Here is a 12228-nt window from a genome sequence, read left to right as displayed (position 1 = left end):
GCTCTCTGGCACGTCCTCAATGACAGCGCTACACTCCGAAGAGGTGCGCTTGCCGGAGTGGGTGTCCGAGGTCTCACCGGCCTTCTTCTTATTCTTCCCTCCTGGGGCCCCAGCGGCAGGAGCAAGTGCCCTAGTGGCGGCAGCTGCTGCAACTGCTTGCTGGTATAGTTGGTCAGCGCAAATCAGCGCATCCTTCTTATCGGAGGGGATATTGATGATCGTCACAGGTCCTAGCATCTTCAGGGTGTTGTATGCGTAGTGTGACGCCGCCATGAACTTGGCCATCCCTGGGCGGCCAAGGATCCCGTTGTAGGGCAAGGGGATCTTGGCAACATCAAACACAATCCTCTCCATCCTGTAGTTCAGGTCGCTTCCAAAAGTCACGGGCAGCGTGACCTTTCCCTTGGGTTGGCTCCTTCCTGGGTTGACCCCTTTAAACGTGCCCGTCTCTTCGAGGTCTCCATCAGGAATCTGCAGCTTCTCGATCACGGCAGGCGAGATCAAGTTCAGACCAGCCCCGCCATCGACTAGCATCTTTGTCACCATGAGGTTGCGTATCGTTGGTGAAACCAACAAAGGCAAGCACCCGACCGCAGTAGTGCGATCAGGGTGATCCTCAGTGTCAAAAATGATAGGTGTGCTGGACCACTTTAGCGGCCTTCGTGCATCAAACGACGGCTCTGCCGCTGTAATCTCCCGCACCCACCGTTTAAGCCGGTGATGGGAGGTATGCAGCGAGGCGCCGCCGTCGACGCACATGGCCTCTGTAGCTTTCTGAAACTCTTGGTCGCCGGACTCGTCGTCCTCTTCGTGATCGTCGTCTTTTGGCTTCCTGTCACGGCCCCGGACGGGCCTCTCCTGTTATTTATCCTTGCCGCGACGGCCTGCCTGGCTGTCACGCTTCTTGCCGGATCCCTCAGCACCGTCTTGGCCCTTCTCCTTGTCCCGCCTCTCATATTCAGCCCTCTGCTTCTCAGCGAGGAGCTCAACCTGTCGGCAGTCCTGGAGAGCATGGCCTTTGGTGCGATGGATCTTGCAGTACCGCTTGTCGGAGTTGCCTGGCTTCTCGGTAGCCGCCAAGGCCCGGCAGGTGACACATCCGGCAATTTCCTTGCCGGGGTCATCTGCCTTGGTTTTCTTGGTGGAGCCGGTGTCATCAGACCCCTCGACGGCAAGCACGGCTTTTCCTTTGCGCTTCCTATTGCGGCGCCGGCCTTTCTTCACCGGGGCGGCAGTATCCTCATCTGAGGAGTCGGTTTCCACGCCGGCATCTTCACCGGGGTACTTCCTTCCCTCTTCAGCCCGGGCACATCTGTCAGCGAGAACATAGAGTTCTGCTACATATTTCACCTTGTTCATCGCCAGCTCTTCGCGCATCTTGCGGTTACGCACGTTCTGATGGAACGCGCTGATGATGGCGGTAGGGTGAACATCAAGGATATTGTACTGTATCCGGCTGAACCTCTATATATACTTGCGGAGACTCTCGCCTCCCTTCTGGGGAATGACGTGTAGGTCGCTCGCCTGGCCATGGGCTTGGTGGCCTCCAGTAAAGGCGCCCACGAATTCATGGCACAAATCCGACCAGGAGGAAATGGAGTCTACCGGAAAGTGCATCAACCATGACATGGCGTTGGGTTTGAGAGCCAATGGAAAGTAATTCGCAAGCACCTTATCATCGCGGGCTCCGGCAGCTTGCATCGCAATGGTGTAAATGCTGAGGAACTCGGACGGGTGAGTCTTGCCGCTGTACTTTTCGCGCACATCAGGTTTGAAAGTGCGGTGAGTGGGCCACTGGAACTGCCGCAGCGCACAGGTAAAAGCCGGGCAGCCTACCTCGTAAGGTAGGCCTCCAGGGCTCTCCGATGCCGGGTGGTTCACAGCAGGCCCCGCTCGCCTGTCTAACTGGTGGCGCGCTCCGTGCCGGCGCTCGATAGTGGTTCGAGCGTCTTCATGTTCTCGTTCCCGAAGGACTTGGCGCTGGTCACAGTGTGTCCGTGGGTCAGACAACGCTATGGAGATTTCGTCGCCCGTGACGTCACGACGGGCTGGCGTCCGCGGCGCTGGGCGAGGAGGGGGCGAGTGCACCATGGTCGCGGCGCCGCCAGCTCTCCTGCCACTGGTCCGTGGGACTCCGTCGGAGTGTCGACCCGGGGGCTCCACCGGACTCGGTTCCTCTTTGTTGGCCACCGCAACAAGGCTTCGGATGGTGGCTCGCCATTCGTCGAGTTTCCCCGTAGTGGGAGGAAAATCGAGGAGCAACTGCGCGCGTGCGAGGGCTTCCGCTGGCGTTGGTGGCAGCGAAACCTGCACGATCACGACGCGCTTTGACTTCTGACCATGTCAGAAGGAGCTCTATCACGACCCCGCGATCGCGTGCCATCTTCGCCAGCGCCTCGGCGAGCAGGCAGGTCTTCTACATCCCGGGAGGGGCGCTCGGGACTCTTCCCGCGGCGACGCCCGGGGTCTTCGGTGTGATTACGCCGTTCGTCGCGCGCCGCTTGAGAGGAGCGCGCCGTCGGCGCTGGCGTGGGAGTCTGGGAAGCCCTCACGTCGCCTGTGGGCGGGGTGGCAGCGATCTTGGAAGGCCCCGCGCCACCCGTGGAGGGCCTGGCTCCGTCTTTGGATTTGGCGGCGTGTAGCCCGTTGCCAGGCGCACGAACATCGCCGCCTCCCAAACTCCGGCTGCTGAGACGGTGTTGGTGTTCGCGAGCGGCACCCCGGGTCCTTTCTGCGACCGGTCCGCTGCTCGCCCGCATCAGGGCGGGACGTCCGGCTTCCGACGGGCCAACCGCCACCGTCGTCTTCTTCTTGGGCGCCATGACGATGAAGGAGCGTCGAACTAACTGCTAAAGCCGATTCTCATAACTGTGCTGCCCCTTACCTGGCGCGCAAGATGTCGGTGGGAAACGACACCTATGGGATCACAAGAACCCCTACTACGGTTGCGGGGCGCGAGGGTCATGAGAAGAGCGGATCAAACAGATAGCACACGGTTCCTTTATCCAGGTTCGGGCCGCGAGGATGCGTAAAACCCTACTCCTGCTTTGGTGGATTGTATATCGGTGTTCTTGAGCTAGCTATGGGGCGTGAAGAGCTCCAAAAAGCCGAATCCTCCTCCTGGTCGCCTCGGGCCTCCTTTTATAGGAAAGGGGTCGCCACAGTGGCACACAGGAGGTGGAAAGGGTACAGTAATGCGAGTTTATCCCTCGCATTACATGACAAGGCGCATTTAATGCGCCTTGCTTAGGTGTCCTTACTTTATCGGGGACGGGGGAGAGCCCTGTCCCGTCCATCGCCGCTCCCTCTTGCGTTGACACGCACCCTGGCCAGCGGTGCTTGTGGTGCCATGTAGGCAGGCAAGCAGCTGAGGTGGCGCAGTGGTGGGCCTCCACGAAGATCTGTACGCCACCACGCAGGTGCCTGCCCAACTGGTTGGGTCGGCAGCTACATTTGAACGGTGGTGGAGGCGCGACTGGTGCGGGCCTGATGGTGGCCCCACGGGTGCCTTTGGCAAGGGCCTTGCCGGGACCCCAGCAAAGATCTTGCCGTGGCCCTTGCTGTCATCCCTGGCAAGGCTCTTGCCGGGGGCCTTGTGGTCCTCTTTGGCTGGGATCCCGCCAAGGGTCATTAACTTCTTAACTGGGCATCTGCTCTTGAATGTCTTCACAAAGATCTGCATGCCACCGCGGGGATGTCTCCCGAATCCTTGCCTCATGGGGGCAGTGGACTCAAGGGTGACCTCGCTCCGTAGGTGTGGGGCGAGCTGCCACGGCAAGGATCTTGCTGGGCTAGCTAAAGCTGCCCCCCGGCAAGGATCTTGCCGGGGGGGTCGGCTCTGTCCCCTTTGCTCTTTGTGGTCTTGGTCTAGGCGTCGCTCTGCTTCTCTTCAGCTTCGGCCTTACCTTGGTTCACCTCCCTTGCCGTGCTTGGTGTGGCGGCGCCCGTGGCTCAGACTGCCCGTGCACAGTCATAGGGGTGCAAAAAGTGTACCCCCCTTTTTGTACACCGACACGCATTAAGAAAGATGACATGATGTAGAGGGATAAACTCATGCAATATGATATAAACCCCATCTTTTTATCCTCGATGGCAACAATACAATTCGTGCCTTGCTGCCCCTGCTGTCAATGAGAAAGGACACCGCAAGATTGAACCCAAAGCTAAGAACCTCTCCCATTGCAAGAAAGATAAATCTAGTAGGCCAAACCAAATTGATAATACGAAGAGACTTGAAAAGATAACTTAATCACACATAAAAGGATTCAGAGGAGATTCAAATATTTCTCATAGATAAACTTGATCATAAACCCACAATTCATCGGATCTCACCAAACACACCGCAAAAAGATTTACATCGAATAGATCTCCAAGAAGATCGAGGAGAACTTTGTATTGAGATTCAAAGAGAGAGAAGAAGCCATCTAGCTAATAACTATGGACCCGAAGGTGTGTGGTAAACTACTCACAACTCATAGGAGAGGCCTTGGAGATGATGTAGAGGCCCTCCATGGTCAATTCCCCCTCCGGCGGAGGCTCCAAGATGGGATCTCGCGGATACAAAAGGTTGCGGCGGTGGAATTAGGTTTTCATGGTGCTCCTGAATGTTTTCGAGGAACGTGGATATACATAGGAGGAAGAAGTAGGTCGGTGGACGCTCGAGGGGCCCATGACGATGGGGTCGCGCCGGGCACCCTCGTGGCTGCCTCCTCTGTTGCTTAACGTCCACTCCAAGTCCCGTGGATTGCGTTTTTTCTGAAAAGATCGCTCCCGAAGGTTTGATTCCGTTTGGACTCCGTTTGATATTCCTTTCCTTCAAAACACTAAAATTGAAAAAAAAACAGGAATTCGGGCTGGGCCTCCGGTTAGTAGGTATTCCCCAAAATGATATAGAAGTGTAAAGTAAAGCCCATACACATCCAAAACGGGTAATATAATAGCATGGAACAATCAAAAATTATAGATACATTGGAGACGTATCAAGCATCCCCAAGCTTAATTCATGCTCGTCCTCGAGTAGGTAAATGATAAAAACAGAATTTTTGATGTGGAATGCTACCTAGCATAATTCTCAATGTAATTTTCTTTATTGTGGCATGAATTTTCAGATCCAAATGATTCAAAATAAAATTTCATATTGACATAAGAAATAGTAATGCTTCAAGCATACTAATCAAAGCAATCATGTCTTCTCAAAATAACATGGCTAAAGAAAGTTCATCCCTACAAAATCATATAGTTTGGTCATGCTCCATTTTCGTCACACAAGAATGCTCTCATCTTGCACCCCCCCCCCCCCCCCCCCCCCCACCACAACCCCGATGACAAGCCAAGCAATTGTGTCATACTTTTGATGTTCATCTCAAACTGTTTCAACTTTCACGCAATACATGAGCGTGAGCCATGGATATAACACTATGGGTGGAATACAATATGATGATGGAGGTTGTGTGGAGAAGACAAAAAAGGAGAAAGTCTCAAATTAATGAGGCTAATCAACGGGCTATGGAGATGCCCATCAATTGATGTCAACATGAGGAGTAGGGATTGCCATGGAACGGATGCACTAGAGCTATAAATGTATGAAAGCTCAACAAAAGAAACTAGTGGGTGCGCATCCAACTTGCTTGCTCACGAAGACCTAGGGCATTTTGAGGAAGCCCCTCGTTGGAATATACAAGCCAAGTTCTATAATGAAAAATTCCCACTAGTATAAGAAAGTGACAACAAATGAGACTCTCTATATGAAGAACATGGTGCTACTTTGAAGCACAAGTGTGGAAAAAGATAGTAGCATTGTCCCCCTTTTTTTGGGCCTTTCTCTTTTTTTTGGCCTTTCTCTTTTTTTGTTTCGCCTTTTTTTTTTCAGGACTCCGATCCTAAGTCACACCGATCTAGCATGTAACACATCATATCACTTTGCGGCCTCACGCACGGTATTCCCACGGGTGCCACCTTAGCTGGCCCGGGACCGTTTGCGCCTTTTGGCTCATGTATATGATAGTGTCGCTAGCATCCATATGACAAAGAACCCGGGCCGACATGGCTAGTCGTGAACCCAAAGTGGCACTAACCCATGGAGACAGGCATACATGAATCAACTTTGAGCATGTCGGTCAGCAGCGTGTGAATCCGGGCTGTAGCACTTGGCTAACAGGACTCCGGTGAACCGGGCTGTAGCAGGCTAGGCAGGACTCCGTATGTCACTGCGTGACATTTCCCACAAGGGACAGACACAGGAACGAAATGAAACACATGCCGGCAAGTCAAGTGTCCTGAGGAGTAGTGCTGGGCTAGCAGGACTCCGGTAAACCGGGCTGTAGCGGACTACTATGGCTCAAGGAAGCACTAGACTACATTTCCCCATAGGAGAGGTTGCCAAGGACAAACAACTAGATTGTCGGATCCCACACATACCAAGCATTTCAATCATACACGCAATATGCTCGATATGTGTAAATACAACATGGAATCACAACAAGACTCTACGACTCAAATATTTATTCATTAGGCTCCGAGGAGCAAGATTATACAAACATGGGTCTCATGACCCAACATTCAGAGCATACAAGTCAAAGCACATGCGGAAGCTTAACATGTCTGAGTACAGACATCTACAAATGAAAAAGGCTGAGAAGCCTGACTATCTACCAGATCCTGCCGAGGGCACAAGATCATAGCTGAGGTATCAAGCTAAACGTTGAAATCCACACAGAACTACTAGCGAGACTGATGTCTCGTTGCAAAACATAAAATAGGCAAACATGAGTACAAATGTACCCAGCAAGACTTACATCAGAACTAACTACATATGCATCAGTATCAACAAAGGGGGTGGTGGAGTTTGACTGCAGCAAGCCAGCTTTGACTCGATGGCTCTCCTAAAGTACGACTGCAAGTAACTCTTTTGAGGTGGCGCACATGAGTCCACATATTCACCATGTCAATACACCACTATGGATCCGCTCCCGTCTACCTACGAGAACGCCATCCATAGCACTCACGCTTAACTTGCGTATTTTAGAGTATCCACTTTCACTTGTCTATGAACTGTTATAGGCAACCCAGAAGTCCTTTACCGCGGACACGGCTATTCGAATAGATCATTTATAACCCTACAGGGGTGTACTTCTTCACACATGTTTCCACCACTTAGCGTCTGCACACGACATGTGCTCGGCAGACTTCAAGCAAAAGCCGACGTGGGTGTAGACCACGAACTAACTAACCACACAAGTCTCTAGTCCAGGTTTATCGCCTATTCGGGTTCCATCCGAGAGGGAGTGGGATTGTATCGAAATGAACAAGGGGGTTTTGCTTGCCTGGCACTTCTGAAGATAGTATAGTTCTTCATCGGTGTCATCAAATTTATCGTCGGATCCACGTCTATCGAGAGGGGACAAATACCGGCAAACAAAGAGGAACACAATCAATGCAATGCAACAATTATGATGCATGATAATGTCATGGCAATATGCTGTTGATTGAGCTAATGCAACTAGCAACTATATTAAATGAAGTTGGTTTGAACCAAGGGTTCAAATTCAAACTCCATATGTGCTTATTTAAATGTCAATTATGCAAATTGCCCTGTACAGCAACCCAAGGTTGTTCAAACATGCATGCAAATGCCATAAACAGAATCCTTGAATTTTTCTGATAATTTTTCATATATAATTTATTTCATTTTTAGTTACGGTTCATTTTCTACGGATTTTAGAAGTTAGCACTATTTTCTGAGATTTCCTAAATTAGATTTAATCTAGAAAATCCTTTACTGCGTCAGCATGACGTCGGTGTGACGTCAGCAGGTCAACAGGGGCTGGTCCGGGTCAAACCTGACTAGTGGGGTCCACTGGTCAGTGACCCAGTGCATCCCAGGGTCAATGACAGGTGGGTCCGGTCAACGGACATGTCAGCACAGTCAACTCCGACGCGTGGGTCCTGCTGAGGGTTAAACTAACCTAACCAGAAACGAAACTGGAATTAGTTAGGGTGTGGGGCCCATCTGTCTGCGGCTGTGGGGTTAAATTAGCAGCGTCATTAGCCACTAATGAAGGCGCCATGTCAGCGGCTAAACGTCGGTGCTAAGCACAGCACGACGGTGACGCCCGTCTGGCCAACTCCGGCGACGAGAGGTCGCGTGGCCAGGCGCGTTGGAACGCCCGCAGCTGGGCGCATCAAATGGTGGTGGAGCTGGACCAGATGGTCGCCGGAATCAACGCCGACGATGAGGTTTGCGGCGGCCGTGGTTCGGTCGTACTCGAGTTCCTCGCTAGGGTGTTCCGGAGGAGGAGCTGGTGGTGGCTACGGGTGCGCGAAGACACGCTGAGCACGGTGGTGCGCTCGGTTGCGGCTATAGTTGATGGTGGCCATGGCGGTGACATGGCTGGGCGGCGGTGATCTCTTGGGTCCGGCGGAAACAGCGGCTAGGGCGATCAAACGGCATGGGAAGAAGAGGGGAACGGGGCAGTGGCTGACCGCGAGTCCAACGAGCACGAGGGCAAGGTCGGAAAGCTCTGTGGGTGGGGAATCGAGCAACTGCGGCCGTCGGTGCAGAGGACAAAGATGGCGTCGAGGGCGGCATTGCAGGGCTTCCGGCAGGGCGTGGATCGGTGGGGAGGACAAGGAAGACGACGTGGAGCTCGTGGGCCAGTCAGGGAAGTGAGGGGGAGGCAGTGGCCGCGGTGGTGTACGTCGGCAGCGGCGGGCGCGTTCGGGTGGGTGCAGGGGGGGGAGAGCCACAGGAGGGAAGGAGCTGCGGGTGCGAGAGAGAGGGCCAGGGGGGCGCGTGGCGCCTCCAGGCGCTCGATCAAGGGCGGGGGGAGGAAGAAGGAGGTGGAGGCCTCGGGCGCGCGCGCGTCGACACGCCTCTGCCTACTGGCAGAGGTTGAAGACGACCGCTTCGGCCAGTGGGCTGGGCCAGCTAGAGGGGCTGGCCAGCTGGGCCGCGATAGGTAAGCCAGGTGAGTCTTTGCTCTTTGCATTCTGTTTTTGTTTTTCTATTTATTTGCCTCTGTTTTGAGCTTAGGAAAATACCAAGGCATTTCCTAAAATCCTGAAAATATTCATGGACGCTTGCTGAATTATTTCAGTGGCCCAAAATAGTTCCGACATTATTTGAGCATTTAAATTATTAATAGTGTTTAAATGCCAAAAGTCAAATAGCTTAAAATTTGATTCAAAAATCCAGGAGTAGCCTATAAATATGTTCATCATTTTTGGAAGAGGTTTTCACCTTTAACAGAAATCATGAACATATCCAAAGGGCATTCTGGGTTATTGAAAATATTTTTTTATTGAACCTAGTTAAATGTCATTTGGTGCTAGGGTTTCAACAATCCCCATTTCAAATTTCTTTGGAATTTAAACATGATGGCATGGTGAACAAGTAAAGTCAAGCAAGGGCTGAACTAGGGCTGTGACAGCTCACCCCCACTAAACAAGAATCTCGTCCCGAGATTCAAGTCGTGAGGTAAGAAGAAAGGAGGTCACAAACTATCATGATCTTCTCGATCCAACTTGCACTTCATAAGAACGTTGATTTGATCATCATCTTTGTCTCGATGTCTTGCTATGAGAACTCCAACCAACATGACAACAAGAGGAGAAGGAAAACTCTAGAAGGATCGATCTTCTTGAAGATCGAACAACTCAGAATCAACTCATGGAGTGAGACATTGAAAACATCTCTCGAGCTGAGACATGGAGCAAACATCCAGAATGATGGAAATGAGCATATGACATGTTTTAAATAAGTAGCGGAATTCCCACACCTAGGAGGGTGGTGAACGGTGTCAACGTGGCGAGGAGTTGGGTTGCCATGAAATCATAACGAGACATCTTAAGGAAGATGACTCGCAGAAATATTCCCTTAAGTGGCAAAAAGAATTACTTTTGATTCAAAAATCATTGCAAATCTCTATACTAGCCTAAGGCAATCATAAACGATCGTTTGAACGAATTCGAAAGAATGGCATAGTCACACCAGAGTGGATGATGTGGACTACCTTGTTGAAGACAACGCAATGGAAGATTTTGCTTATCATCGAGAATGGATGGAACCCAAGGTAGAATGGCACAATGGCGGTGCAAGCTGGGAACAACATGCAAATGCCGGGAATGTTCCAACCATCATACCTGCCTGAGATTCAGATCTGGTTGGTGTCAGGACATTCCAGACTCATCAAGTCTAGAAAGAGAAATGAAAGTTTGCAACACAAATCGACGAGATGACGTTGCGAGATTCTCGGGAGATGAACTACGATAGCAAGCTCCAAAGCATGAGCTGGTTCTGCTACATACATGTGAGCATGTTGTCCAAGACAAGAATGACCACATAGTAGCCTTATAATAAAACACTATCAAGTTCTGGTCGGAAACCATCGTCAAGGATTTCGAAGTCTTTATGCAAGTCCATGGATTAGATGCCAAGCATAGACTTCTTTTCCTTGAACAAATCAATCAGTGGCTTGGTGTGCTAGGGAATACATATGGAATGATGATGATCAGTCTATCAAACCATAGAATACTTTGCACATGCATGACTGACTTGGGATGATTCCAGCGGGAGCAAAACAAACTTTCTCGAATTCGCGGCGGCAACTTGCTTCAAATGCACATGAACTAGAGGAAGTCACTTCTTTCATCCAAACATATGCTTCATGAACGAAACACGAAGAAATTCTTACACAAGTTTCCAACGCTAAGTTGATGTTCAACATGAGTCATGGGGGGAGACAAAATGCTGCTAATGGGCTCAACAGCAACTCATCCGAATTTCCATATCACTGGACTTCCACCATCATGTGAACACGGTGATAGTATTGGTCAGACCAAAAGATGTAATGATGTACACTCGAGGGATCAACCACGAGTGAGACAACATTATGAACATCGTTGGTTCTAATTTACTTGACGATAGCCCATACTCAAATCTAAGTTGACAAGGCAATAGATCCAACAACTGATCACGAGGACCAATCTATGGAGATATCATCTTTGTTCAACACACACACAGTAAAAAGATATCCCTTAACATGAACTAAGTCAGACAAGATTTTATCTTCCAACTCTCCAAGTTGTTGTTTAGCTTAACCAACTAGCTCAGGGATATCCAACACCAATTCTTGGAGAATGGCTGGTTTGGAGGAAAACCAACTTGATCACGAGCTCAGTGTAACAGTCAAGGGACAACCTGGTAATACTTCCGAGAAGATATTCGGAAAATCAAAAACCACCGATATGTTACTAAGCTCGAGATCAACCTTTCTTTTCAGGCAAGACGATATGATCAAATAAGCAAGGATAGACACAGTCCCAACTCTTGATCGAAGATTGCACCAGGAAAATGGACTAGGTAGCACGATCAATCTTAGAATTATGACTCAATAACCAACACGCTAAGAATGAGAATATTGTCCATTAACTACCAAGCAACGAGGTTGCTTGGAGTATCGATTTCACACATCACAGTTCACTTGTCGGCAATCCTGTTACAACAACACGGGACAACTCAAGGAACATATAACTTTCTGAGTTGTGGATTCATAGATTAGCATGTCGAACGAGTTCAACATATTTCTCTCGGATAACCCATGCAGAGAGGTAGAATTGGCAGAGTCACAATATAGAATCAAGAACTCATTAAGAGCACTTTGGTTGTGATCGTTCGGTTTCGCAAGGTACTTCTGTCATAAGCAGTTCATGATATTTTGAAGAAGGATATACCATGAACCTCGAGGAATATCACAAAGGTTACTAATATTCTAAAGGTACGAACAACACTATCAACACGAGGTAAGTAGAGTGAATGTTGGGTCAAGAACCCAGGAGTAGAATACCTACTACTAAATGGCATCACGGAATGCTTTCGAGAATGGTGGTCAGAATCATCACACCGGAAACACCAAACATGGATAAATTACCAGGTGACTCACTAAAACACCTAGGGTCATAATAATAGCTCCAACATATATGTCGAGGAAATAGAGTACCTCAACTGACCGGTTAGTGTGCTCATTCTGACCAAAAGGACATCGGGAACGGAAAGAAAGGATTTGCAAATGCATCAGACTATTTAGAAACTTGGGATGACTCGGACAGCATAATGGCTGTAAATGCTTAAAAATATTTGAGACATCCTACAAAATAGTGGCATGACTGCTCAACATCACCAAATCAAGGTTCCGAGACCAACTATGAACACACGGAAGTAGTAGAAACTGA

This window comes from Triticum urartu, chromosome 6, assembly GCF_003073215.2.
Source record: "Triticum urartu cultivar G1812 chromosome 6, Tu2.1, whole genome shotgun sequence".
Classification (NCBI taxonomy): domain Eukaryota; kingdom Viridiplantae; phylum Streptophyta; class Magnoliopsida; order Poales; family Poaceae; genus Triticum; species Triticum urartu.
This window is presented reverse-complemented; position numbering follows the sequence as displayed.